The following is a 7,427-nucleotide window of genomic DNA, read 5'->3' on the forward strand; positions in this document are numbered from 1 at the left end:
CATAAGCGCAGTCGGTTGCGGCGCGTTGTAGCTTTCGAGCAAGTAGCATGTGGTGCCTCCGCATGTCATTGCTGGGTTTCTTTCTGTGCGCGTGGTTCGCACTTGTGTCTGTTCACGGACGGAACCGAGATGTCGCAGAAAACGAGGCGTAAACACAGCACCTGTTTTGTCCCATATTGTACAACTGGATAGCGCTCAAACAACGAGCAAGTATTCAGCGCCTGTTGACTGGCCAGAACGTTTTGGCGAGTGGGAGAAGAATATAAGAGGGCTGATCGAAGGCTAACTCTGGCGGCTGTCGCTTGTGAGAAACACTTTAATAATTGCTACATTGAGCGCTCCTTCAAGATTAGTCGACGGTGTGTCGCCCATGAAAATGTGCCCTGTTTAATTACCGTCATTTATGGTAATTAATTTAATTTATGGTAATTAGATACAACTTGGTGCGAATTTAGCATTTGTGGACATGTCTCGCATATAATAGTTTACTGTGGAAAAAATTTACGCTTCGGAAACCACGTATTTATTTATTGGTATTTTTCGCAGAAACACCCCGTATCGTGTAGCGTTATAATGATAACTGTGCCTACGATCGTTTGTAAGTGCAACGAAATCATATTCTTTCGATTACGCTTTGCACCTCAACCAACGCTCCGCAGAACGAAACGGGCTGGGATAGCCCATTGGCGTCTGTCGCACACGCTCGCGTTCGCTAGAGACGCCGCTCGGCATAGCACGGTCCGTACGGCTATCGCCGTCTGGTGGCCGCCGGCGGAAGGCATCATTCTCCGTGCCACCGGAAAGCCCGCGGTCGGCACACTAGTATGTATATTCTAGGCACTATAGTGCTGAGACCACCGAAGCGTTCACTGTCGGTGCGCGTTAGTGTCATAATGCAGTACTTCTCTTTTCTGCTCGTAGGCGGCGGCACCGCCCCGAGCAAGAGCGCGGGTACACGGAGGAGTGTTAGATATATAAGGCGCGTCTGTGTAGCTCCCTGCAAATGCGTTTGTGGCGCAATGGGTTAAACGCTCGGCGATCTATCGTCGTGGACCGAGAGGTCGTGGGTTCGATTTCCAAATTTTGCATGTTTGTGGAACTTTTTCTTCTGGTTTCTTTCTTTGTATTATGTTCGTGTACATTGTAAGCTGACGTATTTCCGTGACGGAAATACGTCAGTGAAGTCTTGGTGGACCCCGGCATAAAACACTTTCGTGTTAAAAAAATCATCCGCCCTTCCACTCCGTGAAGATGGTTAACCAGCGAAGCTGAAGCGTGCGGCCCCATTGTTTATCACTGGGTTTATCCCGAGGGTTCCTTAAAGTATTTCTCAATTCTGAGGTACGTTGCACACAAGTTCGGTTGCGATGGGGAGAACGAGGCCACTGACGGTGTGCCCGCAGTCCACCGTTGTCGCTTGCGTTCGATGTCTCGCGTTTGCTCGGCGGCGCGGTTAGCAGCACTCGCCCGCCCATTGCCGCTTGCGATTCTTCGAAATTAAATTGCTTGAAAATTAAATCTGTTCGTTACGGTAACACAATGAATGTCTCATACCCCCTTAAGCAATGGCTCATACCTCCGTAAACACGGCCTCCCCATTACGACGACAGAAGAGAAGTGAAATTCTACACTTGAATTATTAGCAGCCACGCAGCTAGCTGTGGAAGCAGACGAAGATGACGAACGCGGGAGCAGTGGCACGAAAGCGTGCCGAGCGCGAGCATGAGCCAACGAGGCAGCTACGGCAGAAGACCACGACGCTCGGCTCAATGCTGATGATGATAGTTATCTGTGGACAGGCGATTTCACCTAGCCATATAAAGCTTCACTTTTAAAATTCCGGGAGAACTGATCTCACGATGATTGTCCACAGTAATGCGATTAACATTCAAGCAATGTAGCAAATTAGAGACGTTTTTTTTAATTTTTCGTGATTATTTTGAAACTTCCATTGCATTCACTATGTGTGACCTAAGGTATTTCTCGTGTCGGCACATTTTTTATGACACTCGAATGCCAAGGTCGGTCACGAGTATGAAAGCCTGACAACGACTGTAGACTACTACGCAGTGACGAAGAAGGAATGACTTCGATGGAAAGAAGATGGTGGTTTAACGATGAGGCATGACAGCATTGGGATGACGAATATAAAATAAATTCGTATGATATATTGCCACGAGACAGTGAAGGGGCTGCTACTGTCAGTCGGACGAAGACGACGGCGACGAAGTAGCCAGGGGCATGCGACAGCCTTGCATCCGTCGCCGCTGCTTGTCCAAACCTTGTATATAGAAATATATAGAAATATAGTTATCCCCGTAACAGTATAAGACGACAGTGTCACGGTGACGGCATGAGGATAGTGAGATGACGCCGATGGCATGACGCCAACGACAATGAGAGTCGCCTGACGAACGTCACATGACGAAGTTAGAATGAAGAAAATATAACCACGTTGGTATTACGGCGGCAATATGATAACGAATGTTTAACGTAAGCGTGACGGCATGACGACGACTATATGACCACGATGCAGTGACGATGCAACACGTAGATGGAACAGTGGAAGTAATATGACAAAGGCAGCATATTGCAGTGAGATAATGACTCTGGAAATGTGACGGTGGCGTAACGACGGCAGCTTGACGACGGCGGCAGGATGACGATTTGCTGACGAATATATCGCGGGAACTGTATGGTGGCGATTACGTGACCACGACGGCCGGCGACAACCGGATGACGAAGCTGTAATGACAACGATGGAACGGCCACAGCAGCGTGACGATGATGCCCGATGAGGACTGTTTGACGACGACGCAATGACGACGCTGGCGTAACAAGGGCTGCATAATGACGATTGAAGGATGACAACTTGATTGAGTGAATGATTGACGTCGATGAAACGACGAAGTTGGTATGACGATTATGGTATATCGTTTGTGTAGTGATGACGATAGCAAGTCGACAGCCTGAGAACGACGGCATGGCAAGAGTTGGCTAACGAAATCAGAATGACAACGGCAGAACGGCCATGACGGCACCATAACGACGTATGAGAATGAATTCATGACGACGACTGTATGATGACGACTCAGTCGACGATGATGGCCTGACAACAGTATCAGCAAAATGAGATGTCTACGAGGGAATTACGATGATGGCATGACGACTGCTGTAAGACAACGAATGTATGGCGGTGATGGTGTGGTGACCACGGCCTAACGGGAGTGGCATGACAAAGCAGGAAATGCGACAATGAAACGACAACGAGAACAAACCGACTCTGGTATGACAACGAATGCATGGTGACTGTATGACGCTGACGCCACGATGACGACGACGGCATGAGGAGAGTTGGGAGGCGAAGCCGGAATTACGACGTTGCAACTACCACGTCTGCATTACGACAATGAGCGGTTACGTAGTGATCCAAACTATCGGACAATTTGGGCCATTGGGTCGGCCAAAGAGGCATGACGACCAGGCCATGACGAGAGTCAGATGACGAAACTGAAATGAAGACAATGAATTGACCATGACGGCATCATGACCACGAGCAGATACCAAGTAGCCCAATCTGGTAGACAACTTGGCCAGGTGTTGACGAAGCAGACTAGATAGATAGATAGATAGATAGATAGATAGATAGATAGATAGATAGATAGATAGATAGATAGATAGATAGATAGGCTTAAAATGCCTGAGGTCAGCAAAGAATGTTAATTGCATTAACAGAAGGATGGGTAGTTGAAGCAGCCTACATAATGAAAGCTGGTGATTGCTGTGTGAGCACCCCTGGTGCAAGCGTTAGCAATAAAGAAATGTACCAACTAGCCCGCCTAGTAGTTCTTTTGGCGTATAAAAAAAATGAAGAGATACAGAGAATAATTCTGAGGCAGAACATGATCTATTTCTTGCAGCCTTTCATGAACGGTTCACTGCCGGAACGAGGAATAAAAGGAGGGACTGTCCTAACCAAACGTAGTTCTGCGTGTATTCCCGCCTCACAAATTCATCCTCCTTTTTCTTGCGCTGCCTACATTAAATCATGCGGTTAATGGCCTGCCTAAAGCGTAGCATGAAAACTTACGCAGGAAAAATGAAAATACACCGACCCACTGTACAATGCTTTTTCCGGGCAATGTCTTTTTTTTTTCGTCCTGGTAAGGTTTTCACGCTAACCTTCAAGCATGAACAGCCCCAATCGGCCATTACTTGGATTTCAACGACCCAGAGAAGTTCTTACTCACATCGACATTTCCTCGTGACCTGCCGTCACGGCTGAGCAGTGCGCCTGGTTCTGCTCTCCTTTTCCCGTGGCTTCGCGTCCTTGCCCGGGTTATTCGCGGGGACGACAGATCCTTTTTTTTTCCTGCCGCACCCTGTCTGTCACGTAAGGTAGTTGGATCCCTGACCTTGTTATCGGAGACTCGCCGCTTGCTCTGAATGCGGCCGTCCAGCTTCTCAGGACGGTCCTTTTCCTTCGCGCGGGCCACGTCCGCAGTCAGAGCTGTCGGAGCCACTCGCGTGGAAGCGCTCTGATCACGAGCAAGTCCTTGGTTTGCTTGGGGAGACAGGTCCATGACTGGCCCTTCTGCAACTTCTTGACGTGCTTCCCCACCTCGCGGTTGCTGCTCGTCAGTCACCAGTGGCGAACGATGTGCCCGGTCAGCCTCACGCATCTTGTTTAAAGGGTGGAATCCGTACCCTTCAGCCGCGTGATCAGCAGTGTCTCTTTCCTTAACCTGCGTTTTCTCTTGGTGAATACCTGGGTGCGCGAAAGAATATTTACTGCCGTCCCTAGCATCTTCAGAACAAGGTGGTCTAGGCAGAGGTGTTTCCTTCTGGCTCGTCCCTTGGGGCCTTACTCTTTCCACACTGGGAGTAATAGGCAGGTCTGTCAAATGTGCATCTTCCTTGAGCTCCACATGGTGCAGAGATTTCCTCGGGCTGGTTGCAGCACTTTGCACGTGCTCCGCTTCCACAAGACCCGGAACATCAGAGAGTTCTATCGACATGCCACGCTGTACGTCCATCGGCTTCTTTTCTCGATGCCCTTCATCGTATTCAGATTCCACGTGGTTACTCCTGCAGGCGTCAGAAACTTGTCGCGAAGGGTGAATGCGCTGTCTGCGAGAAGGCATTTCTTCTACGACAGCCTTTTCTAGAATATCTACTGGTATTAAAGGCGGCATCACAGAGCTTGTTGTGGGAGAAATAGTTTTACCTTGCCCGTCCACTGCAAATAAATTTGAGGGTGCCAGGAGTGGGCCGGGGCTGCGCACACCTGTTGTGGAGGCACGTGATATTCCCAAGTCAGAAGATATCGGTGACAATTTCGCTGTTGTGTCTGCAATGGAGGATCGTACTGGGGTCGGGCCGTCGTCATTAACGTTGGGGGAGAATTTCGCGGAACTCGGGGCGCGTTGTTGGTCTCTCTCCGCGATAACATCGGCGTCCTCATCGTGCCGAGCCAGTGCCACCTCGGAGAACTCCTCTACTGGCGCCGCTTCACTGCGCTGTTTGTGCTCGGCAATTCCAGCAGCTTTTGAAGGTTTTCTCCATGATGACTTGTGCCTTCTCCGTCCCTGGGTTACCGAGCCCTCTGGAGACAGAGCACCATCTCGCTTTTTGTACTTGATTCCATGTAGGCTGGGACGTGTTTTTCCGGTTCTAGGGTTTTCGGCTGGAGAAGCCGGATTGCTTTTTCTTGATTTCTTCCGCTTACGCCTCGTTGGCGAAGTGGCGGGAACGTTGCGAGCTCCTGCAACTTCTTGGCCCGTCTGGTTGGCGTCGTCGTCCTTCTGCAAAAGGGATATAACATACGCAGGCTTGTAACCTTCCAAAAACCTACTTTATACATTCAAACATTTTTTATAGCCGAACATTATTATGTTGGGTACGCCATGCGGATGGAGAACAAGCGTCGCAAAACAACAACGGCAGGTGTACGTTTGGTGTTTCCGGTCCTCAGAGTTTGGCGCCGCTTGTTCCTCTTCAGAATTCTGAATTTATTATCATAAGTATAATTGTACAGTTGCAGAAATAAAATCTTTTTACAGACTACGGCATGAACTACTGACTCAATACACGATTCTGCTAAAAGATACCAATGATCAAGAATCTCAAGTTCCAGACAACTCACTTGTCTCGACACGAGCAGCTCGACAGCCGCATGTTCCTGCATGGCTTTAGCAGCAGGCTATTTTTGGGTAGAATGCTAATGGACACCGGACGCCGTGCCTTCGGTTTCGTATCTGTGCACTAGGCACACGGGCTTCCTTAAGAGCGCTTTAGTATTGGGTGATGCTAACGCATATCAGTGTACAGACGAGGGACTCTTAAAGGGCTCCTAAACAACCTCTGACAAAAAAAGAAACGATCACGTTCCCTTCCCCACTCCAGGTTTTACCGGTCCCTTCCTTGAAGCCGGCAGGGTTATGTACGTGACGTCACCACGATAAAACCTGTCGATTGGTACATGTAGGACGGATATCAGGGGACGTATTCTGCGACGAGCCCTTTTGGCGAAATCTGCGTTTTCACGCATGCTTTTCCTCTGGCCGTTGACAGGCAGCTAGTTGATTGTGTTTTTATTTTTATTTTCACAAGGCGTTTGATGTCATTGCGCATAGATTATTTATAGTGAAACCTCGATATAACAAACTGAAATATAACAAAATTTTCTATATAACGACGTATTTTACTTTTCATAACCTCTTGGCCATAGAACACCATGCATTTAGAACTTCCATATAACGAAGTGTGTTTGTATGCGATTTCAGTATAACGAAATTTCACTGCCAACGTAAAGGAATGCCGAGACAATAAATTGAAACTTCCGCGGACGCTGATGGTCAAATGCTTAAATTACAAGCAGCTGCTTGCAAACGAACCCCTCAAATCGAGCGCCGCGCGACAAGAGCAACCGCCGGAGTGGAGCCGCATCATGTTCTGCATAGGGTCCAAGTGCGATAAGATCCTACCGCGCTCTGCGCACTGTGTGCTTTAGGTGTGAGTGAAAGCGTGCAAGGGTGAGACAAGAAAAACCTTGCAGTCGGCCACGCAACGGTTGAAACAGCGAAGCTGGGCGATCGTAGCCCAGCATTTTCCGGAAGTGCGTGCGAACTTTTCATTTCATTACTCATGATGATGATAATTTCTTTTCGTGCGTCTCGGACTTACGCCCATCAGTGCGCGTTGCATAGCGCAGCTTCATTGCAACACCGACATCGCGTTCCAGGACACCCGTTCCGTGAATGTGTCTCTCTCTCGCTCTTATAGCGCGCGAAACTTCACCTCGCAGAGCGCGAGCGTACGAACGCGCCAGCTGTGGACGAAGACGACGACGCTCCAGCGCAATCATATGGTTCGCATAAATGCATGCTTCTCAGGCGTGGCTACGGCATTAGATTTTTACCGGTCAA

This window comes from Dermacentor silvarum, chromosome 2 (assembly GCF_013339745.2).
Source record: "Dermacentor silvarum isolate Dsil-2018 chromosome 2, BIME_Dsil_1.4, whole genome shotgun sequence".
Taxonomy (NCBI): Eukaryota; Metazoa; Arthropoda; class Arachnida; order Ixodida; family Ixodidae; genus Dermacentor; species Dermacentor silvarum.